Source organism: Triticum aestivum, chromosome 3A, assembly GCF_018294505.1.
Source record: "Triticum aestivum cultivar Chinese Spring chromosome 3A, IWGSC CS RefSeq v2.1, whole genome shotgun sequence".
Taxonomy (NCBI): domain Eukaryota; kingdom Viridiplantae; phylum Streptophyta; class Magnoliopsida; order Poales; family Poaceae; genus Triticum; species Triticum aestivum.
In genome coordinates, this window is record NC_057800.1 from 161,957,283 (window position 1) to 161,974,553 (window position 17,271).

Consider the following 17,271-nt stretch of genomic DNA (forward strand, 5'->3'; position numbering starts at 1 on the left):
TTAATTTGTAGTATTACTTGTTGCACTTTGCCATGCCGTGCTTCCTTAAACCGGACATGCATCATACTTGGTTGTGCATCATGCCATGATTATGTGGTGGTTGTTTACTATGTTGTTTGCTCCTTTCCGGTGTTTCTTCTTCGGGTTGGTTCCGATAATGTCACGTTTGTGAGGAACCGTTCGACTACGTCCATTTGACTTCTTCATGGACTCGTTCTTCTTCCTTGCGGATCTCAGGCAAGATGACCATACCCTCAAAATCACTTCTATCTTTGCTTGCTAGTTGCTCGCTCTTTTGCTATGCCTATGATGCGATACCTACCACTTGCTTATCTTGCCTCCCATATTGTTGAACCAAGCCTCTAACCCACCTTGTCCTAGCAAACCGTTGTTTGGCTATGTTACCGCGTTGCTCAGCCCCTCTTATAGCGTTGCTAGTTGTAGGTGAAGATTGAAGTTTGTTCCTTGTTGGAACATGGAGATGTAGTTCCTTGTTGGAACATGTTTACTTGTTGGGATATCACAATATCTCTTATTTAATTAATGCATCTATATACTTGGTAAAGGGTGGAAGGCTCGGCCTTATGCCTCGTGTTTTGTTCCACTCTTGCCGCCCCAGTTTCCGTCATATCGGTGTTATGTTCCCGGATTTTGCGTTCCTTACGCAGTTGGGTTATAATGGGAACCCCTTGACAGTTCGCCTTGAATAAAACTCCTCCAGCAAGGCCCAACATTGGTTTTACCATTCGCCACCTAGCCTTTTCTTTCCCTTGGGTTCTGCAGACTCAAGGGTCATCTTTATTTTACCCCCCCAGGCCAGTGCTCCTCTGAGTGTTGGTCCAACCGAGCGATGTCCGAGGCTACCAGGGGCAACTCTGGGCTGGCTTACCCGACGTCTTGCTCATCCGGTGTGCCCTGAGAATGAGATATGTGCAGCTCCTATTGGGATTTGTCGGCACATAGATTCTCGATCATGCTTTGCCTTCTCTTCTCGCTCTCTTTTGCGTATGTTAGCCACCATATATGCTAGTCGCTTGCTGCAGCTCCACCTCATACTTTTACCTTACCCACAAGCTTAAATAGTCTTGATCGCGAGGGTGCGAGATTGCTGAGTCCCCGTGGCTCACATTTACTTCCAAAACCAGTTTGCAGGTGCCGATGAGTCAGTGCCGATGACGCAACCAAACTCAGGAGGAGCCCGATGAAGATCTTGTCCTTTATGTTGTTTCGTTCTAGTTGTTCAGTAGTGGATCCCAGTTGGGGTCGATCAGGGATATCTGTAGCATTTGGGGTAGTCTTCTTTTATTTTGGTTCCGTAGTCGGACCATGATTGTATCTGGTTGATGTAATGCTTTATCCATGTATTTATGTGAAGTGGCGATTGTAAGCCAACTATGTATCTCTGTCCCTTATGTATTACATGGGTTGTGTGAAGATTACCTCACTTGCGACATTGCTTTCAATGCGGTTATGCCTCTAAGTCGTGCTTCGACACGTGGGAGATATAGCCGCATCGAGGGCGTTACAAGTTGGTAATCAGAGCCTTCCCCGACCTTAGGAGCCCCCACTGTTTGATCGAATTAGTGGATGATTTGAGTCTAGAAAAATGTTTTGAGTCATTTAGGAATTATATGTCGGAGAGTTTAGGAATTCTTTTTACTCCCCAGTCCCTTCCTCGCTCTGGTAAGGCATCCTGACGTAGAGTTTTGACTCTTCTCTTCTCAAATTTCACTAATAAAATTTAGGATCACGCGGGTATCTTGGAATCGTTCCGATGGTTTTGTGACGAGAACATTGTTCTTGCTGTCTCCTGACATTTAGGGGTTGTGGTAGTGTCCCGGGGAGTTGAGCTCCGAGGTGTTGTCATCACAATTTTATCGTTGCAGTTCTGGAATACCTGAGTTTAGTTTCGCCAACATCGAAAATCTCTTTTATGCATTTGTTGGTGAGATAACCTCGACACCACCCAGTACTAGGGCGGGAGTTCGGGAGTATTGCCATAACTTGTATAATGGATGCTTTTCGAAGGTTGAGGTAGATGATTTCCGAAGGTTTCTTGGTTATGTGTTGAAGGATGGATACAGCTGGATGTAGGATTTGTTAGTTTTGGGTGAGATATTATGCTTCCCCTGTATCCCCAACACCTGATTGCATAACCGGGAAAGTTTCGGGAGTTTATAAGTGGGAATTCAAGTAGCTCTTAGGATATCTTTTTGACAGATGTATGATATGAAATTGGGGTTCAACGTCTAGTGGTCCGCCTATCCACGGTTGGTTTTGCAGTGGTCTTGTTGTGTCTTAAAGAATCCTTGGCTATGCCGACTCGGGGATGCTTCGTATGTCATGTGCACTGCCTTGTACATGATGGTACTGTATGATCGAGCCCGTGTAGGCGCCACCACAAAAACTTCGGACGAAATCTCTATTATATGTTTGTTCTGGCTTATTCTGCAAGCCAATCCTTTGTTTTGTTTTGAGTTGTGGTATTCGAGTTGCTTCGAAGGCAAATGTTGATTCCATACCTTCCCCACATGGTGTTCTCATACTCCGATGTGAATACTAATCCTTCTCGATCATCGAGTCTGTCATGTCAATCCTTTTCAACCGGTGTGTCTTTCTTCAAGTGGATCCGATCACTTCAACATTCGCAAGATCAATTATCAGTTCTTCTCAACGGTGTTCGTTTCATCCGTCTCCAAGTTGCCTGTGTTTTTCCCGCCCACCCACCCTTTTTCCTCAAGGACTAAGATTTCTTTATCAAGTATCCTTTTATTCTTGTGAAGTCTCGCCATTCTTTTCCGTCAATATTCTTATCCGGTGATTCTCATGAAGATCCTAACGGAGCTTCAAGTTATCATTCTTTGTTTCTTCTCTTCTCCAGTGGTTTCAATTCAAGTTGTGTTGATCATACCCTTTTCCTTGTTTCAAATACCTTCTCATGCCGGTGCACTTTATTATCATTCCACTTCTTGCTATTTATTGTTCCGGAGTGCTCAAGATATCTCGGAGATTCGTGTTTCCACTCCGCTTTCGTTCCAGTTTTTGCGAGAATGTTACCTCATTCAAGCCATTTATTTCAACCGGAGCAATCCCTCTTTTAAATTGTTCAACAGTGTTTCTTTTGAGTGGGCCCTAACCCACAGGTCTTTTCTCAGGATCTTACCTGACTCTTCTTATTTTGCCGGAGCTATCCTCAAATTCTTAAAGTTTGACGTGAGAATGAATTGTCATCAGTCAAATGCCTTTCTCCAAGATCTTTCATGTCTTTTCGCCATTGGCTCAACCTTTCTATTCTTCATCACAGAGTGCCTTAACAATTCTTGGTCGTGTTTCTCGTCGTCATTCTCTGCTTTTGAAGACCGAAGAAGATTTTTCCTCTAAATCTTGCTCTTTTCTCTTCAAGATTCATAGTTATAGCTTTTGCCATTCTCTCATCATTGTATTCGATTGTCAGAATTCTTTTCACCCTTCCGAAGCAATTCAGGAGTCTTTTCAGTTTGATTCTCCGAAGGCCATCATTTCGGGTTTATTCATTCTCAGCGCGTAGCTATCATTCTCCAAATCTTACCGGTGCATCGTTCAAATATCCTCTAATCGGCTCATGATCTCTTCATTCTCATGTATCTAAATCCTGTCAAGCATCGTCGTTCATTTGCTAATCCTTCCCGGTGTTTCTTCATGTTTTATTCATTTTTTCTCTTCAATTCTTACGGCGGTTCATTCAAGATTCTCTTCCTTTGTTATCGTATCAATTTATTCGACGTTCCAATCCTACCGGTGGTTCATTGAAGACCTTCCCAAGTTTATGTTATATCTCTCTTAATCCTTGCTACGAGAATAAGTAGTGTGCCAAATCCGTTGATTGTCATCAATTTAATTGGTGAAGGATAAGCATAATGTAATTCTTATTCCTGTTTCATCGAAGTGAGTAATTCCTTATTCCGGAGGCTCATCAAATTCTCGCTTTCAATTGTTGTCATCTTCCCTTTTTCCCGGAGTTCCAAGTTCTCTCAATTATTTCATCATGAAGCCCCATCTAAATCATTGCAAGGGTTCAACTGGTGTTTTCAACTTCTCCTTCATTCTGTTTTGATCATCCTTTCATTACCGGAGTTCTTCATGGAGGTTCTACTTGATGGTTCATCAAGGATTTAAATCCTTCTCGAAGTGTTCATTAAGATTTTTTTTCAGAGGAGCTCAAACATTCTGGAGTGCAATTCTCTCAACCGTATCATTCGAGGTGGTATTATGTCATTCTTGATAATTTGAGTTCAGGTCTCAAGATTCACAGGTTGTTAAGAATGAGATATTTTAAATCCATCAACCTCTTCGTTGGAGTTATCTTGGGTTATATTTCTCCTAAAGCCTTCCCTAAGGATTCTTGCTATGTATGGTGCTTATAAAGGACCCAAGATCTTCTTTATCCTCCCGGTGAAATATTTTCTCGTCTCCTTGTTCATTCCAATCCAATTCTTTTCCCATGAATGGCAGGTTGTCACCCCATAATTTTGAGATGTATTCCATAAGACCATATCAAGCTTATTCTTTTCGTTGTTGGTTTTTCAACAACTCCATTCTAGCTGTTGTTGTAAGCGTGCTCCCTCGAGATCTTGTTTCACTTCGTTCATTCCATTCCAGTCTTTCTTTTGTTCCGGAGGCATTGTGATGGTGCTATCTTCAACATTTCTTCTTGTTCTTGTCAGGACCTTGTTCTTTTCATGCCTATCCATTTAACCGGAGAGTTGTGCCCTCTGCTCAGTTCTTTTCATCTTATCAAGTCTTGTATCACTTTTCAACCGGAGTGCTGTCCAACTTTGCTCTTCCTCATTCCTCTTTCCTAACGGAGTGTTTTCAACTTCGTTCATCTCTGTTGCTTTCTTTCTGTCTTTTTCTCAACCTCGCAAGGTTCTTTGGTTTCACTCGTTTGTCAAAGAAGCAACTTAGTTTTACCTCTTCTCTTTCTCTTCTGTTTGTCCCTCCGGTGACATTCTAGATCTCGGGACGAGATCCTTCCGTAGTGGTGGAGTGTTGTAACGCCCTGAGACCGATGTGCCAGGTGTCGTCCAGTTTTTCGCTGTTGTTGCATTGTCTTTGCTTGCGTGTCATGCATTGCATTCATCTTTGCATCATGTGCATTGCATCTTGTCATCATGCCATCATGTCATTAATCTTTGCAACTCATATTAATAAACCGTATGGATCTTCGCTCCATTTAAATCGAGGGAATTCACATGGTGTTTCTATTTATAACATATCCTCTCAATATTTAGGGAGCTATATATAAACCATTCCATTAATTTGGAATCACCATAACACACTTACAGCTAAGTTCCATGCCTTTTTTCCTTCTCAACTCTTGGCCTCTAACTTTGCCACATGTCCTTTCGTCATTTTCCGGAGCTCCACCTAATTTCTCAACATTTTTGGGCACTCCTAAAACCTATCCTAGTTCAAACCTTTTGAATTAAATTCAAAGAAATTTGAATTTATTCTTTCAATCTTTGTCTTTCCTAATTTTCTCGGACCTAACATATTTTTGCCAGTCCAAGAAAATTTACCGCTTGTCCAAATTCTTCTTCAACCTTCTCCTCTGTCCTTTTTCATTTCCTTTAGTTCTCTGTTTTTTTAAACAAAGGAGTGGGGGAGAGAGAGAGTAGCCCAGCTGGCCACTTGGGCCTCAGTCCAGGCCGGCCCGCTTCCCAGTCCCGCTTTCTAACCCTAGTACCGCAGCCTGATCCCCATCTCCCATCTCTCCCTCCTCTCGCTAACCTCGCGCCACCAGGAGAAGACGCACGCGCCCGAACCACCATCTCCCTCGATCCACATCTCCTTGATCCCCATCTCCCTTGAGCCGCCACCCACAGGACCCCGACGCGTACGTCTCCTCCCTGACTCTCCCTTGCCTATGCGCACCTCACGCCGGCGAGCACGTCACCCCTCCGCGCGGCCCCCTTCCTCTGCTACTCCTCCTTCCACGCCCTGTTGCAGCTGCTCTTCCCAGCATCGCCCGTCGCCGCTGCCTGGCCACCTCGCGCGCGCCGCGACCTACCTCTGCGCGTGCGCCGCCACGGGTCGGAGCTCGCCGGACCCGCGTGCCATCGCCTCTTGAAAGTGCGTTATATCGACTAGAGGGGGGGTGAATAGGCGATTTTTATGATAGTCTTCAAAACGTGAGAGTTATGAAGACAAACAGCGAAGATTATGCCTATTACTATGCAACGGAAGTTAGATTACACTAGGCCAGCTATGGTCATGTATTCAGTAGAGTGAAAGCACAATGACAAACAGCTTTAGTGTAATGAGGATCAGGTAGGAAGAAGTTATGAAGCCAAACAGATCAAACATTCACGTTGTGAAGACAAAAGATAAAGCAAGCATACAATGGCTTCACAATGAGTAACAGTAAGAAAAGGAAGTGAAGATGAAACCAGTGACTCGTTGAAGACAATGATGTGTTGGACCAGTTCCAGTTGCTATGACAACTGTACGTCTGGTTGGAGCGGCTAGGTATTTAAACCTTAGGACACACAGTCCCGGACACCCAGCCCTGAACACACAGTTCAGGACACCAAGTCCTCACCGTATTCTCCTTGATCTAAGGTCACTTAGTCCTCGCCCAATCACTCTGGTAAGTTTTCAAGGTAGACTCCCAAACCTTCACAAACTTCGTTCACTGGCAATCCACAATGTCTCTTGGATGCTCTGAACGCGACGCCTAACCGTCTGGAGGATTCACAGTCCTCAAGTGTAATAAGTCTTCAGATCACACAGACAAGAAGACTTAAGTGATGCCCAATTTACTCTGGCTCTGGGTGGTTAGGGCTTTTCTCCTCACTAGAAATTTTCTCTCAAAGGCTTCGAGGTGGGTTGCTCTCAAACGACAAAAGCCGTGCACTAAAATCTGAGCAGCCAACTGTTTATGGTTATGGGGGTGGGCTATTTATACCCACTTGGCAACCCGACCTGATTTGTCCGAAATGACCCTGGGACACTAAGGAACTGACACGTGTCTCAACGGTCAGATTTCAAACTCTCATGGCAACTTTACTTGGGCTACAAGCAAAGCTGACTTGCCCGGCTCTGGACAAGACTCGCTCTCACTGTCTTCGCTCGAAGACATAGGTTTTTGATTTAGGCATCACTTCAGTCATTCTGACTGGTTCTCCTGGACCCCACTTAACAGTACGGTGGTTCCTATGACTCAACACAAAAGAAAAAGAACTATGAAAGATCTAAGTCTTCGAGCTCCATAAGCTTCATAACGGTCTTCTTTTGTCATAGTCTTCAATGTGAATATCTTCATATACCACCTTTGTCTTCAATGTCTTCATACATTTTTAGGGGCCATCTCTGGTAGTAAAACCGAATCAACAAGGGACTTCTACCTGTGTTTTCCTGCAATTCTCACAAATACATTAGTCCCTCAACTAGGTTTGTCATCAATACTCCAAAACCAACTAGGGGTGGCACTAGATGCACTTACAATCTCCCCCTTTTTGGTGATTGATGACAAACTAGTTGAAGTTTTCAACGGGGAATATAATGTGTGAAATTTGTAAAGGATAGGGAATTGTCTTCATAAGTTGCAAGGGCTCCCCCTGAAGATGTGCATATAAGTTGATTTGCTTTTGGAATGCAAATGCACATGGCAGGTTGTACTTGTGGAGATCCACTTCAGCTTATGATGACAATCCACTACGCATGTGAAAGTATATGAAGATAATGACATGCATAATGGAAAATGGACGTCTGCAGAATGAGATAAGTGCGGAATTTATCGTCGCACATGCGGAATTTATCTTCGCAAACAGGGTGGCAAACGACCATCGAGTCTTAGTGTTACAACTCAAAGAACCAAATGAAGCAAAAACGAGAGTTGTAAGCACGAAGCAAAATGTAGCAAAAATATAGCACCCACCCATATGGACCCGCTTGAAGACTATCAACTCATATGCTTCTCCCCCTTTTGTCAGCAAGGACTAAAAAGGTTCAAAGACATAGAGTGTCTACTCGTTTCCAGGAGCAGCAGGGTCGTTGGAGGTGTTTGGCGGTGCAGAGGAGCTTGCAGGTGCTGAAGCAGGTGCCGGTGATGTAGCATCGTCGTCTTCATCAATGATCCTTGCAGTAACTGTGGTAGCAGATGAAGAAAACTCCGAGTCTTCAAGTGATGGTGTGTTGCGCATCACAGCCCTTCTGGGAGGTGTGTTGTCAAACTTGAAGCCCTCAGTGAAGCCATCCTCTTCAAGTTCAGCTTCAGTGCATATCATTGAGAGCCCTTTCCATGTACGACGGCAAGTCTCATGTGTAACGAAGGCATTCTTGGTGGCAAGGTTTCGAAGACGATTGACATCCACCAAGAGGCTTTTCGTCTGACGTTTTAGCCAGTCGTGATGCCTATCTTGCTTTTGGTGAAGGGCCACAAGAAGCTCTCGGTCAGTGAGGGCACGAGTGCGCTTCTTGGGTCTTTGAGCATTTGTGCTGTCTGTGGCTTCAGTAGATGCTGGGCGTGGTGCACGTGTAGTGCCAGCCAATGGATACACCCTGGATATGGCTTCAACACCTTCAACGTTCTGCGTGAAGCTCTAGTGTTCTGCATTCTGAAGACTTATCGGTTGCTTGGCAGGTTCGGGATATATGGCTTCAGCAGAGGTATCCACATCTGGCAGGAAGATCTGATGGTTTCGAGCTGAGGGCTGATACGAGATCGTAGAGTGCAGTTTGATCAGCCTCATCACCCAAGGAGCATAGAACTTCAAACCAAACAATTCCGAGCCTGACGCTGCAAGTTGGCGTATGAAGAGATCCTGTGCGTTGAAGCATTTGCCATGCAAGATATAGAATAGGAGAGTCTTCATTGCACCCTCAATCTTGGCATGTGGAGAGTGTCCCATAATGGGCCAGAGAGTCCGCCGGATGATGTGATATATGGTCCTAGGAAGGTACTCAAGGTCTTCAAGGAAGAACTCGGTTGGATAGGGTGCATCCTGAGGCAATGGCTTCATCATTGAGAGCATCTGACTCATATTTGGTTCAGGCCTCTGGAATATGCTCTCAATAGCTTCAGAATGTAGTTGACAGCCTTCCTCGAAGAATTCGCCAGGAGTGGGTAGGCCGGTGAGCTCAATGATATCAAATGCATTGGCTTCATGATGGACATTGCCGGTCATCCACTCCAGGACCCAAGTCTTCGGATCTCTGTTGTATCCTTTTATATGGAGGGTGGCATAGAACTGAAGCAGAAGCTCTTCATTCCAGTGCTCTTCATCAGTCACAAACGGCAGCAGACCCACTTGCCTAAAGCAATCCAAAGCTTCCTCAAGACAGGGCAGACCAGCAATGGCTTCAACCTCAAGGCGCTTGTGCGGGAAGATGCGACCTTGGTTGTATAGGATGCTTGAGTAGTAGCTGCGCTGACGATAGCTCCAGAACCTATCTGATACAATCCTTTCCCTTGAATAGGGGTTCTTGGAGCTGTTGAAAAATGTATTGTCTGCCTTGAAGCTATTTATGTCAAAGGAGCCAGGTGCTGATGCAGGACCTGGGAACCTTGGAAGCCTTAGGACTGGCTTCTGGACATGAGGCCTGTGCTCAATATGATAATCAAATTGAGGACCTGCAGCAGACTCAGGAACAGAAATGTCTGGCTCAGTAGCTTCACTGTCTGCTGAAGCATTTGGTGGGGCGGGCACCACATTGGCTTCAGTGTTTGTGGTGGCAGCCTCAACATTTTCTTCCTCCGCTTGTGTAGTTGAAGGGACAACCTCAGGCACGTTCTCCTGGAGAACTGCATCTTGATGGAGCGGAGAAGTGGGTTCTGGTGGTGCTTCTTCATTGTCTTCGGATGATGCAGCCGAAATTTCTTCAGTATGGACTTGAGGCCTTGGACCTTTGCGAAGCCTACGGAACACAGATGACGCATGTGGGGTTGGAGTGGGCTGGGCCTCAAAGTCTTCTTCCTCTTGAGGGCGATCCGCCCATGACTCATCTTGTGCCATTGGCGTCAGAGGACGACCAATGCTGATGTGTTCGCTTGTTTCAAGCTGAGGAGGGGCTGCATCATCTTGTACATTATCCTTGTGACCAATGTCTTCAGCAGCGATGGGGTCGGCTGCTGGAATGTCTTCAGCTTGAGGAGCCTCTGTGGGAGCAGGCTCATGAACTGTCAGCTGACGTTCTGCGTTGGGGTGAATGACAGAGAGGGGTTCAACCATCAAGGGCTCTGTGGGAGCAGCCCAAGCTTTCTTGATCTTACGCTTCTTCTTGGTGGGATCAGAAGGAGAGGCTTCAAAGTGTTTCCTCTTCCTAGCTTCAGCCTCTGCATTCCGTGTCTTCTTAAGCTCTGAAGCGGTTGACTGGCTCTTTGGCTTCGAGCCAGTCGTGGCGGTTGGGAAGACAATCGGAATAGCTTCTTGTCTTGGTGCCTCTGGTTCATTCACAGCAGGCTGCTTCTTCTTCTTCGCGGCCAACTTGGGGTCGATGCCAGGACGCCCAAGTGCCTTGCGCTTCTCGGCCTCATTGTAGGCCTGCACACATCGTTCTGCCAGAGACTTCATCCGCTCACGCGAGCCTTGAGCTTGTGCATGCTTCTTCAGAAAATTTTCCTTTAGCTCATGCAGCATGGTTTTGAAGCTCTTCACTTCCTACACGCTGAGCCTGGCCATGTGCTTCTTGAACTGAGCCTTTTCATGATCAATTTTCTGCTTCAGCTCAACAATGCGCTGAGCAATGGCCAGTTCTGAAGCAATTGCGCCTTGGAAGGCGACGCTGAGGCCAACGGGCAGCTGCAGATCTTCGAAGCTTATGCCCGGTGAGGCAACCATTCATCGATGAAGTTGTGGATGATGGCAACATCAAAGAGAGGTAGGTTGTTGAAGATTTCTGCTTCTTCCTTGCTTTTGATGAGCTGCTCAAGAGCGTCATCTCCAAGATCTTCATCGCTTGATAGATCAATGGCTTCGCTGCGCAGAATGGCAGCAGCAGTGAGCTCTTTGCCGGTGTGTTGCTGGGGCTCCTTTTCCTTCTAGGGCTTGGAGACACGAGATACGTCTTCAGACTGCACACTGACTTCAGGAGGTGCAGTTTTCAATGGCTTCGCCCTTGATATTTTTGAGGCATGGGCCGGCTTTGAAGCTTTTGGTTTCTTCGTCTGCTTTGGCTTCGGCACAGCAGGGGCTTCATCAGACTCGGAGTCAGCTGGAGGGTCATTCACGGCAGTCCCTTGGACTAATATGCGGGTGATGAGGCCCTCAAGATTGGCATACGGACCGATGATATTGGGTTCGGCGTCGCGTGTGCCATCTGCCCTTGGTGCGGAGGGACCAGGGTTGAAGTCTAACCCAAATTTCTTCTTGTTTAGCTTTGCTGACTGTTGGGCAAACTGAAAGTTGCGCTTGAAGAGATTGTCGTCACGACACCAGAGGAGTGACGACGGATGCGCATCATCAGGCTGTGGTCCTCGGACCATGCATGGGTAGAAGCCTTGAGCAATGGCTTCATCTCTGGTCTTGGGTACGAGATTCTTGTACAAGATGTCCCCCATGGCTTCTTGATGGCACATTTCTCAGCATACTCCTGAGTGATGAAGCGGTATTTGAACCACTGTTCTGCCCAATAGCGTCGAATCCATTGGATTCGGGTCTTGCGCTGCCCATAACTTTCTTCTGGATCTGTTTTGTACATTTCTGCCAAGTCTTTAGGCAGATCTTTGGAAGTTCCTTCACGTCTCTGTCTGCCTCCCTTCCTTGCTGCTGCTTCTGAAGCCATATACTTTAACTTGAAAGGCTTCAAAACTTTCAAAGGCTTCAAAGGCTTTCTTTTGTTGGACCAACAGGAACTGGCTTCAGGAGAGTTTATGTGATGCTGTAGGAATTCTACAAATGAATGCAGACTATGAGAACCGAAGGATTCTCCCACGGACATGTACCTGTGATAGCATTAAGGTGCGAGGGAAGGGGAAGAGGTCATATGCATTCTCAGAAGGTTTTGAGGATTAATCAGTTTAGAAGACATTGACCTCATCATGCGAAGACATTCACTCATAGATAAGTAGTTGGTTCCAGTGAGGAATCTAACTACTTTATGAAGCACAAGTGAATATACTAGGCATGTTATGAGATGCAGCGAGAGATCTAACTTGTGTGAAGAGAAACTACTTATGGTAGAAAGTGACAGAACCATAAGATCAAAGGGGCTGTAAAAAGAAGTTTTATTTACCACACTGGAACTGCTAGACGGAAGTGGGAGATGATGTCGAGCAGTTCAGTCCTCCGTGCCCTAACTTGGCGATGGAAGACACCTACGGTGACGGCGGAGAGGACGATGTCCGCGATCGGCTGAGGACGGCGTCGGAGAGGTTGCGGCAGCGAAGCGCTTCGTCGCCGGCGTCATCGAGAGCTAGCCGTGGCGCTAGGGTTCGTGCGAGGGTGGAAGAAGGAGATGATGACCGCGGTAAGTGTGAATTTATAGGCGCAGGGGCGGCACTGCGCTATTACTCGGGTGCCCCTGGCGATTCGCATTTGAGTAGTACGTGGCCATCATGCGGTATTTTGGGGGCAGTTCCACATCCCAGCACGCCTGGATTGTCGGGCGGTCGTTCCTACTTCTCCGGATTTTATGTGAAGGAAAGAGCATTGAAAATGGACTTTATGGTTGTCTCTATATCTTCTGCTGACAAGGACGCAGTGAAGACATTCGACAGTTTCAATAGAATGCATATAACTTAGAGAGATAGAGTTTGAGATAGAAAGCATAGAGGAGTTTGGGGTCCGATCACATTCACTTAGTTCAAGAGATTCAACACGAAGACATAGCTATAAGTGAATGCTGTAGAGGACAGAACACAAGTATATATATATATATATATATATATATATATATATAGTCAATGTCTTTGCTCTTGCTGATCTGTGTTGGTGTTGGGAGGAATGTCTTCAGGCTGAGCATTGTCTTCATGTTGATCAGGTGCTGAGATGATAAGTTCTTCTTCAGGATGAGCTTCAGAAGGTATAATCTCTCCAGTTCCCATAAGCTTGATTGATTCATCAGCTGGAACTTCATCTAGCACATTTGGCAGTTGCTCTCTTTGTGAACCATTTGTCTCATCGAACCGCACATCCACTGTTTCAACCACTTTGTAATGAAAGAGATTGAAGACTCTATAGGAGTGCGAATCCTTTCCATATCCAAGCATAAAGCCCTCATGTGCTTTTGGTGTAAACTTTGAGGTGTGGTGTGGGTCCTTGATCCAGCATCTTGCCCCAAATACTCTGAAGTAACTGACATTTGGCTTCTTGCCAGTTAGGAGTTCATAAGATGTCTTGTTCAGAAGCTTGTGAAGATAAACACGATTGATTGTATGGCATGCAGTGTCAATGGCTTTAGTCCAGAATTTTCTTGGAGTCTTGTATTCATCTAGCATAGTTCTGGCCATCTCAATGAGTGTTCTGTTCTTGCGTTCGACGACGCCATTCTGCTGTGGCGTGTACGGAGCTGAGAATCCATGTGTGATGCCCAAGGTATCAAGATATGTATCAAGGCCAGTGTTCTTGAATTCAGTGCCATTGTCACTTCTGATGTGCTTTATCTTGGCGCCAAAATTGTTCATAGCTCGACTGGCGAAGCGTCTGAAGACATCCTGCACTTCAGTCTTGTAAAGGATTATGTGCACCCATGTATATCTAGAGTAATCATCAACGATGACGAAGCCATAGAGGCAAGCAGAAGTAGTAAAAGTTGAGTAGTGAGTGGGACCGAAAAGATCCATGTGGAGCAGTTCGAAGGGTTGTGTAGTAGTCATGATTGTCTTCGAAGGATGTTTTGCCCTTGTCATCTTCCCTGCTTCACAGGCACCGCATAAGTGATCTTTCTTGAACTTGACGCCCTCGATGCCTATGACATGCTTCTTCTTCGCAAGAGTGTGGAGGTTCCTCATGCCAGCATGCCCAAGCCTCCGATTCCAAAGCCAGCATTCTGAAGCTTTTGCAAGAAGACATACTGCAAGTTGTGGTCCTGCTGAGAAATCTACCACATACAAATCATCTTTTCGATACCCTTCAAACACTAGAGACTTGTCAGATTCCATTAGTACTAGGCAACGATATTTTCCAAACATTACAATCATGTTCAAATCGCAAAGCATTGAGACAGACATTAAGTTGAAGCCAAGGGATTCAACAAGCATGACTTTATCCATGTGTTGATCCTTTGAGATTGCAACTCTACCTAGACCCAATACCTTACTTTTACTAGTGTCAGCAAATGTGATGTGGCTCTTGTCGGATGGATGTAAGGTTGAGTCCATAAGGAGGCTTCTTTTGCCAGTCATGTGATTAATACACCCACTGTCAATAATCCATTCTGAAGACTTTGAAGTCGCTGGTGTCGTACCCTTGGCACCGCGTGCCATGAAGAAGTAGGTAGGAGTGGAGTCGTTCTTGTCATTTGCGTCGGTGTCGGTTATGAAGTCATTGTCTTCAGTGTTGAAGATGGACTTGGCGACGTATGCTGTAGCCAGACTTGCAATGCCAGAATCAGACTCCTCCTCAGACTCCACCCCTGCCTCCTCAGAAGAGGACTCCTCCTCTGAATCCATTTCCTTGCCAACAAACGCATGTGCCTTGCCAGATGAGCTCTTCTTGTGTGATGAAGACTTTGAGGAAGACTTGGAAGAAGACTTTGAGTATTTCTTCTTCTTCTTGTCGTCAGAATCATATTCCTTGCTCTTCTTCTTCCTTCTGTTCTCATTGTCCCATTGTGGACACTCAGAGATGAAGTGTCCAGTTTTCTTGCACTTGTGACATGTTTTCTTCTTGTAGTCATGAGCAGAAGCTTCATCATTCCTTGAGCTTGATCGTGAAGATTTTCTAAAGCCTTTCTTCTTGGTGAATTTTTGGAACTTCTTCACTAGCATTGCAAGTTCTCTTCCAATGTCTTCAGGATCATCAGAACTGCAGTCAGATTCTTCTTCAGATGAGGAAACAGCTTTTGCCTTCAAGGCACGAGTTCGCCCATAGTTTGGACCGTAGATATCTCTTTTCTCAGAAAGCTAAAACTCATGTGTGTTGAGCCTCTCAAGTATGTCAGACGGATCGAGTGTCTTGAAATCAGGACGTTCTTGAATCATCAGGGCCAGGATGTCAAACGAACTATCAAGTGATCTCAGCAGCGTCTTGACGATTTCATGTTTGGTGATCTCAGTGGCGCCGAGGGCTTGAAGCTCATTTGTGATGTCAGTGAGCCGGTCAAATGTGTGTTGGACATTCTCATTGTCATTTCGCTTGAAGCGGTTGAAGAGGTTGCGAAGAACACTGATTCTTTGATCTCTCTGGGTTGAGACGCCTTCATTGACCTTGGAGAGCCAGTCCCAGACCAGCTTGGATGTCTTCAAGGCACTCACACGGCCATACTGTCCTTTTGTCAGATGACTACAGATGATATTTTTGGCAGTAGAGTCCAGTTGAGTGAACTTCTTGACATCAGTAGCAGTGACACCTTCTCCAGCCTTGGGAACGCCGTTCTCGACGACATACCATAGGTCGACGTCAATAGCTTCAAGATGCATGCGCACCTTATTCTTCCAGTAGGGATATTCAGTTCCATCGAAGACGAGGCAAGCAGCGGAGACTTTGATTATCCCTGCAGTCGACATATCTAAAACTCCAGGTGGTTAAACCGAATCACACAGAACAAGGGAGCACCTTGCTCTGATACCAATTGAAAGTGCGTTATATCGACTAGAGGGGGGGTGAATAGGCGATTTTTATGATAGTCTTCAAAACGTGAGAGTTATGAAGACAAACAGCGAAGATTATGCCTATTACTATGCAGCGGAAGTTAGATTACGCTAGGCCAGCCATGGTCATGTATTCAATAGAGTGAAAGCACAGTGACAAACAGCTTCAGTGTAATGAGGATCAGGTAGGAAGAAGTTATGAAGCCAAACAGATCAAACATTCACGTTGTGAAGACAAAAGATAAAGCAAGCATACAATGGCTTCACAATGAGTAACAGTAAGAAAAGGAAGTGAAGATGAAACCAGTGACTCGCTGAAGACAATGATGTGTTGGACCAGTTCCAGTTGCTGTGACAACTGTACATCTGGTTGGAGCGGCTAGGTATTTAAACCTTAGGACACACAGTCCCGGACACCCAGTCCTGAACACACAGTTCAGGACACCAAGTCCTCACCGTATTCTCCTTGAGCTAAGGTCACTTAGTCCACGCCCAATCACTCTGGTAAGTCTTCAAGGTAGACTCCCAAACCTTCACAAACTTCGTTCACTGGCAATGCACAATGTCTCTTGGATGCTCTGAACGCGACGCCTAACCGTCTGGAGGATTCACAGTCCTCAAGTGTAATAAGTCTTTAGATCACACAGACAAGAAGACTTAAGTGATGCCCAATTTACTCTGGCTCTGGGTGGTTAGGGCTTTTCTCCTCACTAGAAATTTTCTCTCAAAGGCTTCGAGGTGGGTTGCTCTCAAACGACAAAAGCCGTGCACTGAAATCTGAGCAGCCAACCGTTTATGGTTGTGGGGGTGGGCTATTTATAGCCACTTGGCAACCCGACCTGATTTGTCCGAAATGACCCTGGGACACTAAGGAACTGACACGTCTCTCAACGGTCAGATTTCAAACTCTCATGGCAACTTTACTTGGGCTACAAGCAAAGCTGACTTGCCCGGCTCTGGACAAGACTCGCTCTCATTGTCTTCGCTCGAAGACATAGGTTTTTGATTTAGGCATCACTTCAGTCATTCTGACTGGTTCTCCTGGACACCACTTAACAGTACGGTGGTTCCTATGACTCAACACAAAAGAAAAGAACTATGAAAGATCTAAGTCTTCGAGCTCCATAAGCTTCATAACGTGTCTTCTTTTGTCATAGTCTTGAATGTGAATATCTTCATATACCACCTTTGTCTTCAATGTCTTCATACATTTTTAGGGGTCATCTCTGGTAGTAAAACTGAATCAACGAGGGACTTCTACCTGTGTTTTCCTGCAATTCTCACAAACACATTAGTCCCTCAACTAGGTTTGTCTTCAATACTCCAAGACCAACTAGGGGTGGCACTAGATGCACTTACACCTCTGTCACGCCTCCCTCTTCTTCTGCTGCTGTGCGGCGCCACCGCAGTACCGCCCTGACCTTTGCATCGCCAGCATCCCTGCCTCGCTGACCCGTTGCGTGGGCCAGCGATGACCGTGTCGTTGACTCCGGTCGAGTCCCTGCGCCGGCGACCTCCGTCTCCAACCGTTGCCAGCAAGC